Here is a 15,476-nt window from a genome sequence, read left to right on the forward strand (position 1 = left end):
TCGTCCAAAGCATAAACTGTGAACTGAACGGGTCTAGATCCTTGCACCCATACCTGGGTTTACACTTACACGAGGACTCTTCCCAAGGCCCTGGGTGCCTTCAGGATAGGGTTGGGGGACAGAATGACCAGGGCATGTTCATTCATTCAGAGGGCCAGGGTTTTCCCCTCCATGTTCAAGGATTCCTTATTTATGTTACCACATTTTTTTATTTCTAGTAATTTCTTTCCGACTTTTCTTCCAATTTCATCTCCTTGCGTACTATCCATTTGTCCCTGCCTGTTACCTACTGTGTGCATTAGAGCCCTTAATAGATCAGTCTTTTAAATTCTTTATTTGATAATCCCAACATCTTCATCAGGACACAATCTGGTTTGATGTTATTATTTGTCCTTCCTGTGACCGTTTTTCTTACATTTTGGCATACCTTATATTTTTTTCCTCGAATGTGATATATGTTAACAGGAAGTAAGCTAAGTATACTACTAGTGTGACAAGTTATTTTCTTCGTAATTAAGACAGAGGTAGCACTAACTTTTATAATAAAACATACTCCTGAATTTATCTATGCTTATTATTTTTTCCTCATAATTTCAATGAAGACAAAGAGTGACACTACCTTCTACAATATAGGCAATCTTCTACAATGAAGAGTGAAATTATCTTCTACTATGAAGTATATTCTTAAACTTATACATGATTCAACTGTCCAAATATGTATCTTCTACTAGGCCTGTAACCTAAAATGTACTTATGCCATCAGTAGACCAGCCTCTCCCATCCAAGTATTAACAATGCCTGGCTTTGCTTAGCTTCCAAGACAAGACAAGATCAGGTGGCTTCAGGTGACATGGTCAGATACTAGGCTAGCTTCTCAAGTGGCCATCTGTGATATAATTCAAGCTATTATGAAAGATGAATTCACACCATATGTTATGGTTAAAAGATAGCACTAATAATCTATGTATACTTAAGGTTCACTTTTCTTTTAACCCAGCATGCTGATACTGCAAGAGGTTATTCTTTCAAACTGTTTCCTGAAAGTAGGTGAAGCAGCCTGCTATCCCATCACTAATGCAGTGAGATACAGGGAGTGTTTAATTCCTCCACAGGTGACCATAGGGATTCTGATGTTAACTTACTTTAGAGAATGCCATGCCACTGAGTCCTGGCTTTATAAGTTCTGTCAAAGAAATGACCATACCCTGTCTTCACAAAGCTGATCGAAGTTAAGTCAGCACTGAAATACTCATCTTGCAGATTTCTAAATGTCAAGTTGGAAGAATTGGAGATATGAACATAATCACTACACTGTTGTCTGGGGAAAGATCCTTAAACTTGCAAAAGAAACAAGAACAGGATCACATGAAAAGGCCTGGCCAGTTTCTTCAATGTCACCTCTCATCTGGAGGGGAAAGGAAGGTCGGCTGCTAAGCATGTGGATGATAGCTCCACTGTTGCCCAGAGGAACAGGAGTGCTGGGGAGACTGACTGTTGATTATAAAGGAAAGGGGCAGTGCTTCCTGGAAGACACACACTCGCCTCCCCTTACTGTCTTAAGTCCTATTAAGTGAGCACTCGGTTCTATTATCACAATTAAAATGTGCCTTTCAGAAGAAGCTTAACAAGCCCCCAAGGGAAGGATTTCAGCTGTAATTTTATTAGGGAAAGAGTCCTAATTATGGATGTGCATGGCTTCTTTTTCACAGAACCACCTCAAGAACCACCAGTACACTTAAGACACTGGATCTAAGATACAGACCTTACTACCAGGCAGGAAAACATCCATTTGTTTCCTTTTACTAAATTGGATGACAGATAACATAGTACATGTAGCATGAGATGATTCTCTGCCAAGATAAGCAAAACACTGCAGTCAAGAGTCATTGAAGACATGCATCTAGCATCATGTTTTGGACCAGATTGAGACACATCTATCAGGAAATGGAGACAGGGATCAATGGTTAAGAGCAATTAGTGCTCTTTCAGGAGACCCAGGATCAGTTCCCAGCACCCAAGATGGTGGCTCATAACTACCTAGAACTGCAGTTCTAGGAGACCTGATGCATGTTTTTGACCTCAGTGGGTACCAGAGTCACATGTGGTATATAGACATATACTCAGACCCATAGCATAAAATAAATCTATAAAAAGAGAAGATATTTACCACAATGCCATCACTTTCCTTTCTTCAACATCACTTTTCGTGAGTCCTTTTAGTGACCAAGGCCAAGTCAGTGTCATAAAAGCGAATGACAAGACAAAAACATTACACATGTCTAAGGACACAATTTTCAACCTGGAAAGAACAATTCACCAAGCATGAAACTGGTGCAAAAAGCTCCACCAGTATAAGAGAAGTAAGTAAACGGCTGATGTAGCAAATGCTTCCTGGGCCACACATAAAACACAGCACTGGGAGGGAGTAGAGAAACAACACAAAGATGGCTGAGGTCTGGCACCTGCCCATAAAGAATTAATGTGCCATCTCAGGATCTCAGGGGAATCAACTTAATAATATATCAGTAGGGGCATAAATGCAAATTGATAGTGAGCTAAATGAGAAGAAAGCAGCTGATCTCTGAGTTATCACTGGCAATCTAGTGATGTGTCAAATCAAAGGAGATAAATGTCCACTGCCACCACAATTGGCTAGGACTTCCTCAGACCAGATATGCTAGTGCCCTCTTCCCTCTCGTCTTACTCCTCATATACTCAGCAAAGTCACAACTAAGTTTTCTTAGGCCCTGCTCAATGGAATCCAAGGAGAAATGGACTCTTAATCACCTGGCTCCAGAGATTGCCACACCTGCAACATGACCACAGGAGAAAGGAAAGGTAATGCTGAATGGAGTTATTTACTGAACTTTGTGGTTGGACATTGAAAGTCAGTAGGGAGCTGGGCAGTGGAGGTGCACACCTTTAATCCCAGCATTTGGGAGGCAGAGGCAGGTGGATTTCTGAGTTTGAGGCCAGCCTGGTCTACAGAGTGAGCTCCAGGATAGTCAGGGCTACACAGAGAAACCCTGTCTCAAAAAAAAAAAAAAAAAAAAAAAAAAAAAAAAGAAAAAAAAAAGAAAAAGAAAGAAAGAAAGAAAGAAAGTCAGTAGGGAACAAACCTAATTAGATTAGGACTCAAGAAGTAACCACCTGAAGTTAAAGTATCACTTAGCCCCTAATAAGTCATTTACTGTTTAAGTAATTTGAATTGAGTATTACCCCAAGCTAAGGGTCTCACTTGCTCATATTGTAGTTAGCACTTTAAGAGTAGAACCCACATTGCTGTCATTTCTAGGCCCCCAGGTAGTACCCAGTACAAGGTTAACAGTACAACAACTAAGTGAAAGGAGGGATAATCAAGCATCAGATTCTGTTCCTTGGGATCTACCCTGGGCCTGTGGGTGAGGGGGTATTCACAACAAGAAAGAGAGAGACGGTCAGTGTTGAGTGTCATTCATATGCTTGCACAGCCTGAGTCTACAATCACCTCCCTCTTGCAAGGCATTGACTCATTCACACTGAAACAACTACCTTTAGTAATCTGGCATGAGGCTTGGTTACTGAAATGCAGTTTTTGCTTCTCTCACTGACATTCCATCATTACAGTATTGGGGAAAAGAAATCACTGCCAAAATAAACCCAAATGTCTACTTATCGCTCTTAAAACATGGGTGGGATGCTGGCAGAACCTCTCAGGGCACAGCCATAAAAGGCTCGTATAGATCCAGATACAGCCAACTATCAGAGTGAGCCCGGGGACCCAATGGAAGAGCTAGGGGAAGGACTAAAGGAATTGAATGGGACCAAAACCCCATAAGAACAACAATATCAACCAGTAGGTCCATTCAGAACTTCCAGGGACTAAACCACCAACCAAACAGTATACATGGAGGGACCCATGGCTCCAGCTACATATGTAGCAGAGGATGACCTTATCTGGCAACAATGAGAAGGGAGACTCTTGATCCTGCCAAGGCTTGAAGCCCCAGCATAGGGAGATGCTTGAGCAGTGAGAAAGGAGTGGGTGAGTGGGTGGAGGAGCACCCTCATAGAAGTAAAGGGGAGGGGGATGGGATGAGAAGGGAAACCGAGTAGGGAATCATTTGAATCATTCAATCATTTGAAATATGATTGAAAAATGTCCTGTGGCTTCAGGAAAACATGGATTTTAGTGAGAAGCTCACAGCCTCTGTCATTGTACTTCACAGCTTTTCCTTCCACTTAGAAGCTTCTCCTTGCTGTGCATGTGCATGCATGTGTGCCTGTGCTCATGTGTGCCTTGCTATATTTCTACATAGAAAAATTGGATCACAACTGTATAATAAATGCCTGAGACTTTGATACAAACACAGTTGATACTCTGCTTCTAAAGGAAATAGAAAAACCTGGAATTAGAAGCCAGACAAAAGAGCTATGCAAGAAACTCTGCTTGCAGCATGAGCATCCTTGCGGTCGCTATCAGGTCCATGTGCGCACCATACTCATGTCCCTGATCAAGTGTTAGTAAGCCATAACAGTTCTCTTATAAAGGACAGCAAAGTGCTAAGTTTTGCCTTGAGGCTTTACATGATTCTGTTTCTGCCCAAGATCTATAGAATCTTAGGCTCAGCACGTTTCATCTTAGCTTAAATCCCTCACATCTTAAGCTTGGCACCTCAGCAGTAGAAAGTAGTTTTCCTCAGAGTCAAAAAGAATATTCCTCTGTAGAGGTATTTTACGTATTGAACAAAGGGCAAAAATACCACAATTAAAATGCAGACACCCAGGCAACTGGCTAAACACTCCTAGATTAATCAGCTATTCATATAGACCTCCAAACATACCCAACATAAACTCATCCTTTGCTAAATGAGGAACCAACAACACAGGTCATTGGCTCTTACTTCCTCTCATATGTTAAACAACTGGTGCTGAATGGTCTGTTCTATGAATACAGTAGCCTACATGTTCCTTTGACATAAGGTTTACTTTGCTCTTTTTCATAATGCTTTTTGTATCTACTATCATTTATTAACCATGTGCTGAATAAATACTGCCACTTGGTTATTTTATTTTATTTGACAGATGAGTTTTTTAATAGAAAAACAAAACAATTCCCCTGCTCCCCACCCCCCCAAAAAAAATCAAAAGCCACACACATGCAACAGTAGCAACACACATTTCTTCAATCTGGACAGCACTGAGTTTCAGTTCTTCCCGTTGGTACAACCACAGTGTGGTCTTGTTCCTAAGGCTCTAGCGTCAACTGCTCCGGGGGCTTCATGTTCTCTTGCTGCATCTTCTTCACTTCAGATGCAAACACAGCTTCTGCTGAGTCTGTGGAGTCAATGCAGTGGGCCTTAGTGGAAATCACAAAGTGTCCTCCATTCCACCAGAAGGTGTGAGCATCCAGGGGTCACAATCCGGGTTTGGTCCTGGCTGGGCCACATCGGCAAAGTTGACATCCACCATTGCAGTAAGCATGGGGTATTTGTGTGGGTACCGAGCATCTTCAAGTACAGGAATAATGTTGGTCCTCTCCTTGGCCAAGTTGATGAGGTCACAGCCAAAGCGGTGGGAGACCTCAACTGCATAGACCAGACCGTCTAGGCCAACAATATCAGAGATGTGGGAGATGGTGGTGCCTGAGGCTGCCCCAAGGTAGAGCACCTCTCCCCGCTCTCCCCAGCCCCCGGCTTGATGTGGATCTGGTCTGCACCGCTCAGGATTGCTGCTGCCAGCTTGGAGCAGAAGGAGTTCCAGGCTTGGTACTCAGTTTCGTCATCCCCTTCTGAAATAGAGACTCTCTTCTCTCTATACACAGATTCTCCAGGGACCAGATTTTTTGTGACAAGGGCATCCTCCTTTCCACCACAGATAAAAGCACCTTCATGCAGATGCAGTTGCACCATCGCATTCTTCCCTGACTGGTTTCCTCTCTTGCCTCCCAGGCCACCACCTCGGCCCCGGTTGCCCCAGATTGGAAGCCTCCACTTCAGCCACCTCCACCTCCTTGTCCCCTGAAGCCACCCACCCCCTCCACCTGGACCTTGACCTCCACTGCCAAAGCCTCCTTGTCCTCCTCCTCTACCATCTCTGTCACCAAAGCCGCCCCCACGGGGAGTAGGTGTGTATGACTGAAACCTGGCTTCATTACTTCGTTCTGGTCGTGCAACTCAGGCAACCTGCGGCATCCCTGGCTCCATGAGTCTCAGTTTTTCACACGTGGCTGATTATTTTATTATTAGTAAGTCCTTTCCATGTGTCTGTGAGAAAGCTATCGGTCTTGAAGACAAACACTTAGCTACATGAGTCACTGTGTAGACAACTTTTATAATTGTAGGTGTGGAGTAAATGCTGGCTGTGCTATTGACAACAGCAGCAGTCACTCTAAGAACGTAAGTAGCCACAGCATGTGAAGAAAGGGCTCCGTTACCTCATGCCTGTCGGTCTAACTTGAAACCGTAATCAGTGCAAGACTGAAGGTCTATCCCCTCCCACCTCAAGCATACAATACTGAAAACAGTGCAGGGTGCATTACAACTAACTCAATAAAAGTGGAAGGCATGAATAAAACTGGCAAGATTATTTGGGTTCATTTCCTCAGCATCTGAAGACACCAAAGTGAAGTGACACCCTCACAACATCCCAGCATCTTTCACTCCCTTGAACATCTCAGAAGAGCAAAACCGCTTTTTGTACCTCACATAAATCAAGAATGGACAGAATCTCAGGACAGGATACATTTCTTTGGTAGCTTTTCACCAAACAAGACCCAACAAACACAGGAGGTGTGGCTCACTTCAGCAAGCTCTCCCGAGGTATCATCTCCAGCAATCCTCCCCAGGAGTCCTCCCCAGGGCCTCTGTAGACTTTCCTGAGCCAGTTCCAGCACCCACCATGTGAAGCCATAGAAAGATGGAAAATTATTTCACATTAGAAACAAATCTAAGTCCCATATAAACAGATGTTTCAGACATTAGACCGAACCCCACACATGGGAAGTAACCAGAATTTATTTAAAGAATAAAAAAAAAAAAATGTAGTCTCTGTAAAAAGTTCAGCTGTCCAAAACTGACCATGAACTTGATAAGATAAATCACTCTGGAGTGTTCCAGAATCATGAGATGTTATTATTCAACAAGCTGTTGTTTGTAGAGCTATCTCTTTGTTAGATTGTTGGCATGTGAAGAGGAGTGTCTTTTGCCAACAAAGATCCTATTTACTTACTCCTTTGTTGTCTCTCAAATATGGTTAAATAATTCTCCCAAAATAGTAATTAAAGACTACAGCTTTAAAATACATTACACGAAACACCATGTACATGTCACATAAGGTTTTCACATATGCAGAACACTTTAAACTTCCACTAGTCCTTAGAATAGTAAATTGTATCTGCTAATTCATAAAGTGGCATTTCATTGCCAAAAAAAAAATGATATTTTAACATCTTCCTTCTTACTTTTCTGTTTTCAAGGCTCTCATCAAATACTCTCTGATCAAAAGGTTTGTCTCAAGTCTCCTTTGTTAACTTCCCCAGCAAAAGATCCCAACATAGTCCACCAGCCAGCCTGTGCATCTTATGTACTAAACCCACAGATGGTCTATCAGGAGTTAATGGACTCAGTAGGAAAATTTAAAAACTAGCCCAGGTGATAGCTAGCTTCATTTCTAGGTAATTTGTGGTGACTGATTTAATTTGTGGTGACTGACTTCAGAAGTAGCACACAGCTTAACAAGTATATACAAGACACGAAGATAAGACAAGTCAGCAAATGAAATTTTGAAATAAAAATTCTTTTTTTTTTTCTAGACAGGGTTTCTCTGTGTAGCTCTGGCTGTCTTGGAACTCACTCTGTAGACTAGTCTAGCCTGGAACTCTGGAACTCACAGAGATTCTCCTGCCTCTGCCTCCCAAGTGCTGGGATCAAAGGCGTGCACCATTCCAGCTGGTTAAAGTAGAGAATCCTTATCACTGCAATGCTACTATTCTAAAATTTAAACATGTTGCTTCAGGTTTTGTTTAATTTCAGAGGGACTTTCTCTCTAAATCTCATTTGTTTATGTTGTTGAATGAAATCTTACAGGAATGGCCTGATCACCATACTCCTGAGCTCTCAGAATCTGAAATGACAGGTTTTTGATTTTTATTTTTCAAAATACATTATTTGCCTGTAGGAATACTAAATAAAGTATTTAAAATTAAAAAAATAAATTAAAACAAAAGAACACACTCTAAATCCATGTGAGGAGGTACACATCTGTAATTCTAGTTCTAAGGAGACTGAGGCAGAAGAATTGGGTGGAATTTGAGGATAACTTGGACTACACAGTAAATACCCCACAGCCCATTGTACACTGAGAGACACTCTACCACAATACTGACTAATCCTCTCCAAAGAGGTACAGGTTTGCCTCCACTGGTTCCTGGTATGGATCCCAAACATAGTCTCTTCATTTCAAATGAGATCTTACAAAAATGTATGTTTAGAACCAAGTTATAATGCCACCAAGACGTACATGGTCATGCTCTGCAGGACATTCCGCTAAACTCTGAGGAAGAGTGATGATGTACAGGTGGAACTAACTCCAGAATGCCTCCCCTTCCCAGTCTCTGTTTGTAGAAAGAGTGCTGCTCTCTAGAGACAAGTGCTACTCACCATCTGAGAGAGTACCAGCTGCTGGGCAAGCTGTCCCACAGTCCTTCCAATCCTGTGAAGCAGGGCAACAGGGTCCCTATGCATTTGAGGCCAGCATGGACGACAAAGCTCAACTCTGTCTCCAAATCAAGTCAGATGTACAAACGGATCATCTTCAGCGTGTTTGGAGACTCTTACAACTGTCACTGCAAGTAATTCTTACAACATTTTCTTTATTTTTTTTTTCATTTACATTTTCTCACCTGCTACCAGTTCCATGGAAGAACCCATGCCAGCTGTTTGATAACTTCGAGTTCCTAAAGACACGTGACTGAGAAGCAGCCCTTTCATGTTTCAGAAACACACTTGGACACATATGCCTCAATCCAGTGGGAATCGCTACCAAAGCAGATTCCACACCTTAAGGAATCTCAACCAAGGCGAGAAGGAAAGTTGTTAATTACGGCTCACTTTATGATGGATTCTGCCACTTAAAAACAGACTTCTGAATTATTCTGAGCCGTCTCTAACAGGCAAGGACAACAACAAAAACAAAACAAAAATTAAAAAACACCCCCCAAAAAAACCAAAACAAACAAACACTGGCCTTCAATGTTTCCATAAAACTCCAGGAAACTTATCATTAAAATTAATCCCAATTATATTCTCTTTTCTCAAGAGAAAAGCAAGTTCTAAATCTTAATTCAAATTGCTTAGGACTACTACATACTTAATCCTAAAAACAAAACAAAACAAAACAAAACAAAAGCTTCACATATATTTATAACCTTTCGGGGGGGGGGTGGGTGGGAGGGGTCTATGGAGAAAGAGTCTCTCTCTGTGTAGCCTTGTCTGTCCTGGCACTCACTCCATAGCCTCAAACTCAGAGAGACCTGCCTGTGTCTACAATGTGCTGTGTTAAGGATTAAAGGCATGGCTACACCACCACTGCCTGCCACTTTTTTTTCTTTTTAAATAAAAGGTTTAACTACCTTTAGTATGGCCTGCACTTCATGGGGACAAAAAAATAAAAAATAAAAAACAACAACAACAACAACAACAAAAACCACACACACAAAATTCCCTTCCTTACAGAACTTTCTCAGCAGGATACCAAAACTGTAGAAAGGTGGGCCACTCTACTTGGTGACACCAGTGCCACAAATTCCTGGCATTCCTCAGCTAAAGTTATGACTCAACAAAGACACCAATCATTGCATACAACATGTTCTCCGAGTGGTTATGGTGTGTTCAACAAATTTAGTCTGAATCTGAGTAGCTATGTGCATGTATACGTTTTCTGTTTAGCTGAGGTGGAAAAGTACTAAGGACATTGCATGAGACTGCGCCTCTCCTGGACATGAACTGCCTCACAGAGCCCCACCAGCTGTTCTGGAAGTACCGTGTCTCTGCCAGATGGAAACTGCCCCATGACCCTGGAAAACAGAAACTAATGTCCACTAGCCAAAATGAGCTACTGTTAATTCGAAGGGTAGTGAAACAACAGGCTACTGAATTCAGCGGAGCAGAGCAAGACGGAGATTCCCCAGGCTCCAGGAACTGCAAAACCTAGATTATTTTAGTATTCACATTTTAGAGACATGGAGTGCTGGGGATATGAGAGGCTAAAGCTTAAATCACTATTTGGAGGGTGAAGGGAGGGGAGCTTTTAGAATCTCAGGATGTTTTCTTACAGGGTTTTGTTCAATTAACTGCAAAACTTAAAAATAAAGTAGTTATAAGCTCCACAGTTGAACAGCCAGTTGGATCCTGGGTTCAGAAGTGGGAAATCCATTACTCCATATCCAATGGCCGATGCAGGCTTTCCCTCAGAGGGCTGAAATCTTAAGACAAAAACACAAATGAGTTACTACTATAGTTTTGATTTCCTGCACTGATTAGGAAAAGTGATTATTGGGAACTGTTTTTTATCATCCCAGGAAGGTTCTGCATATGCCCCTCCTCCGGGATTTGTTCTCCTCCTTTGAGTATGCATACTGTTTAAGAAAAGGAATGTCTCATTTTATTCAGTGGACCATCTAAAAGGTCCATGTGGAGCAAAGTAAGCAGCAGTTAAAGCTTCCCAACTGTAATTTATCATAAACTTTGAGATAATGGCGACCCTATTTTATGAGGAGAAAAAAAAAAAAAAAGCACTTCAAAAACTTCTAACTTCAAATTCCCTGAGGGAGAAAAAAATATAAGGCAAGTGTGGTCACACACTGCTCAGGCAGGGGGACTTTAAGTATGAAAATAGCCTAGACTACAGGCTACTCTGTTCAAAGAAGAACAAAAGAACAAACAGAAAAGGACAAAAACAAAACAAATTATCGTGATAACGCTTGAAAACTGAATTATAAAAAAGACTTTTAAAAAAAGCTTTGTTTTGTTTGGTGGAAGTAGATGATAGCCATTATCTCATACTGTTTAACAACCAAACTAGAGGTAAAGACTCCGGGACTTTCTCGGGTTCTTCTGGACCCCCAGTGTCAGACAGGAGGCTGAGGGGGCGGATGATGCCAACGATGAAGGGGAAGCTTCAGGGCCCTGCACACCTGCATCTATGGAAGGCTTCCTCCACTTGCCCTCCCCCAGGCTGCTGCTCCCACCAGCTCCAGAAGGAAAGAGAACTTTTGTTTCTTGCCAAGAGTGAACACCTGAAAACACTATATATTCCTCAGGACGATGCGCCACACTTGGACAAATGGGCTTACTATTTTTGAGAGGAAATGTTCCTTCTAGGTAACCGTTCATAAAGACCTATTTAATAGCTTTGAATAATATGCATGCCCTGATTATTCCACTTAGGAGCATACTACACTCTTCATTAATAATAATCATAAAAAAATGCTATAAATTTAGCATGGACAACTATTATGTTTCCCATATGGTTCTAATTAAGATTGATTTAAACCAAACAGTGCTTTTTCTTTCTTCCTTTCCTTCCTTCCTTCCTTTTCTTTCCTTTTCTTCCTTCCTTCCTTTCTTTCTTTTTTCAAATTCTACAACTAAATGAACAAACGAGAAAAAGAAGAAAATCTGAAAGTGCCATTCTTCCTGTGACTGAGATACACAGCAGAGACTGCCCACAATGAAGAGCATAGTCAAAATGACTCAGTATATGGCAGTTTGATTTTGCTGCAGTGTGAGCTTCAGGCCAGACTGTCAAGGCTGACATTGCTGATTTGCCACTTATTAAATGTACATGACCTTGGGAAACTGAAGGCCTTCATGGGTTCCTCGCCCACACATAAAAGATACAGAGGTATAATGTGGTTATTGTAGTAATGGGATTTGAAACTGCCTGGCCGAGCATCATCAGTGAAGTCCACTTCTATGCTTTGAATCCCCTCTTGTTTCCTTTCTCTCTTTTCCACTTAAGGAGTAAAATGTTACAATGTTCTCAACACTTCATTTTCTTCACTGTAAAATCATTGTCTTTCTTTTTTAAGGCTTTTTCCTTTTATTTCTTTCTCTTTTTTTTTATTAGCTGTTTTCCTTATTTACAATATCTCCTTTCCCAGGTTCCCCTCCAAAAAGAAAGAAAAACAAAACAAAATAAAATAAACAAAAACTAAAACAAACCCCTGTTCCCTCCCCCCTTCCCCTGCTCACCACCCTACCGCCTCTTGCTTCATTGCCCTGGCAATGAAGGAGCTAGAGAGAGGACCCAAGGAGCTAAAGGGTTTGCAGCCCCTTAGGAGGAACAACAATATGAACTAACTAGTACCCTCAGAGCTCCCAGGGACTAAACCACCAACCAAAGAGTACACATGGTGGGACTCATGCCTCCAGCAGCATATGTATAGTAGAGGATGGCCAAGTTGGTCATCAATAGGAGGAGAGGCCCTTGGCCCATTGTCTTTATTTTTATAAGAAGAAGTGGATGATCGTGGGGATGGAAGGCTGGGTTGTCAGGAAAGCATTCTATTCAAAGATTAGAGCTTCTATGTGAAGCAGCAAGGCATGGTCACTGGCTAAAAGTTCTTCCTGTGATGTACTTCCCTGTTAGAGATCTCCTGAGACACCAAAGAACAGCAAGCGCATCCAAGGAAGTAACTTCTGACTCTGAGAACAGAAGCAGCTTCCAGAATAGCAACTACTCAATGGACTGGCTGTGTTTCCCAGGCCATGGATCTTAGCAGGTCGTTGCATAGGGCAGACTGGTAGCAGGGGACTGAGCTCTCCAATATGAATCAAACCCATCAAGGACTGATTCCAAGCTAGCTACCCAGTTTTTCAAATTCAACACATTTTCTTTCTGCTCCTGCATCCACCCTGACATTTTTCTCTGTCTGGATGTTTGTGGTCATACACCACTATAGATCTCCCTGGGTAAAGAGTTGCAGTAGACTTTTCCATAACAACAATACAATTATATACTGCCTCCAACTCAGCATATCCAGAAAGCACATTTTCGACCAATCTCTGTGGGAATGAATGTTCACAGGAAGAGTCTTCACTTCAACTGAATCTGCTGCAAGCCTACCACTAGCTCTTCCAACTAATCAATAAGCTAAGAATACTAGCAGACACCATCTGAGGACTGTGACAGGAGTTTTTTCTGCTTTGCTTTAACCAATCTACTCAATGTTTCCATCAACTTATCTGAAAAGTACTTTGATCTATGTGCATCTTGAAGAGAGTGACAGAAAAGATGCTCTCCAAGCCTTGGGAGAACTTCAAACTCTCCAAGGTACTGACACAAAGTTTGCTAAGAAGTGCCAGACATAGAAGGCAACCACCGGAGAGTAGTGTGACAAAATATTAGGTTACCAGAACACAGATTTGAGGCTGTTTATTGGCGTCACCAACCAAGGCTACATCTCTCCTGACACACTCACCTTCTGGCTCTTTCCCTCCATCTTTCCACAGTCCTAGAGTAACAATGACGTCTGCACTGTGATGAGGTAGAAAATGCCTCATTCCAGATTATGGAGAGTTGAGTACTGGTAATAATCTGCCAATGTAAATGGATTGGCTTGGTTTGGGGTATAGTCATAAATCTCTCTCAGCCCCAGTGTCTATTCATGAGACATAACAGAGATGATTCTAGCTTTAAGGATAATGTCCTAAATTTCCATTGCACACTATTTCTGATGAGCCAAACATAAGAATGGATACCATAAATTAAGACCATACTCTATGATGAGGCATTATGCTCATCAGTCTTTTGTTTTCTCAAGACAGATTGATTTTTCTCCTCAGTCTTTTGTTGTCTCACTCTGTTGCTCTAGCTGTCCTAGATGGAACTCACTATGTAGGTCCAAAGTGGCTTTGAACTCACAGAGGTCTGCCTGCCTCTGCCTTCCAAGTGCTAGAATTACAGGTGTCAGACACTATGCCAATCTTAATCTTAACTAAGACTTTCTAAGAGATCTTGAGAAAGCTCCATTGTATTGACCTCACCACCCCCTGTTATATTAAGACCAAGAAGCAAGTCTAGGTAGCCTTACCTCTTACCTCTCAATTTTTCAGGTAATAAAATGCTTAGTGAAGATGTCCATGAAAACACAGAAGAATAAAGAGCTCCAAGAAGAATTATGACCGGGCATGATGAAGCATTTTTCTTCAGGAAAACCCTAAGGACAAAGCTGTTAACTGAGCCATTTGGGGAGAAAGGGAAAACTATTGCATTAGTAAAACAGAACAGCAGAAGGCGAAGGCAGGGAGGTGCAATTTTCATCAACAACTTATTCTCCTTAGAGAAAACTGAAGCGATCCTCAAAGAGCTAAAGCCCCAGATTCCAGGTCCCAGGACTGTTGAATACCTCAGGGCAAGAGGACAGGGTGCTGTCGAGATTACTAGCCCTTTGGAGTGGGAGAGATGGATGACACAGTGGTTAGGAACACATACTGATCACACAGGGGACCTGAGTTTGGTACTCAGCACTTATATCAGTCAGCTCACAACAACAGCCTGACTCTAACTCAAGAGAGATCCAACATCTCCAGCCTATGCAAGCACCTGAACTTGTGTACACATACCCCTACAGAAACAAATACAAATGGAACCAAATTAACCATAATTTTAAAAATCTCTTTAGTGGATATATTAAGCCCTGAGTTGTTTAAAGAAGTGAATCGTGCCTTACTGTGTGGGGAAAAAAAAAAGAAAAGTATAGTTTCTCACAACCCTAACAAGCTCAACCCATACAAGTAGTATGGCTCTACTAAAAATACAACAGTGAATCCCATAAACTACAAATGCAAGAAAATCTGAGAAAAGAAAGATCCAACATCATCTAGACCTCTTTGGGATTCCATTTTTCTTATGTTTGTGGGTCTGTGCTTTCTTTGATTGATTCCTTTAAAGGGAGGAGATAATGAGACATGGAGGGAACAAAAAGATGTACAGGGACAGAGAAGAATAAAAGCAAACCAAGGGTGGACATTTAAGACTCTTAAGACAGAGTAAAAAGAGCTTTAATGAGAGCAGGTCTTATGAACTGCCCGGGGGGCAGCAAGGCTTTACTAAAACATCAAGACACTATATTCTATAACAGACACCTTGAGTGCTAAGTACTACACCACCACTGTGGGGAGCCGCGGCTGCCACCCTATATATATATTGAACACCTGGTCTCCAGCCAGAGCAGAGAGCATTGAGATAAACAACCCTTAGTTGGAAAAGCTGTGTGCCTCTAGTTTGTGCTGCAAGCTGGCATGATTTTCCTGCAGCCTATTATGTTTTGCCATGTAGCCGATGCTGATTGGGACCAGGGAAAGTATTTAACCCACGAGGGCTGGGGGCTGGGATAATAGTTAGTAAGCATGTATAGATAGGAGAAAGTATGTAGACATAGAAGTAAGATGTATGTAAGAATAGGAGTAAGTAAGATGTAAAGATAGAAGTAA

At 41.8% G+C, this 15,476-nt stretch overlaps 1 protein-coding gene and 1 pseudogene across 6 annotated transcripts in view; both read right to left on the bottom strand.

Moving 5' to 3' along the window:
• Stxbp6 (syntaxin binding protein 6) overlaps nucleotides 1-15,476 on the bottom strand; it is a 233,934-nt gene that overhangs the window by 185,060 nt on the left and 33,398 nt on the right. The gene's annotated exons all lie outside the window — the stretch shown is intronic.
• LOC116081012 overlaps nucleotides 5,165-15,476 on the bottom strand; it is a 14,716-nt pseudogene continuing 4,404 nt past the window's right edge.

The sequence above is a fragment of the Mastomys coucha genome, unplaced genomic scaffold, assembly GCF_008632895.1.
Source record: "Mastomys coucha isolate ucsf_1 unplaced genomic scaffold, UCSF_Mcou_1 pScaffold6, whole genome shotgun sequence".
In the NCBI taxonomy this organism is placed as follows: Eukaryota; Metazoa; Chordata; class Mammalia; order Rodentia; family Muridae; genus Mastomys; species Mastomys coucha.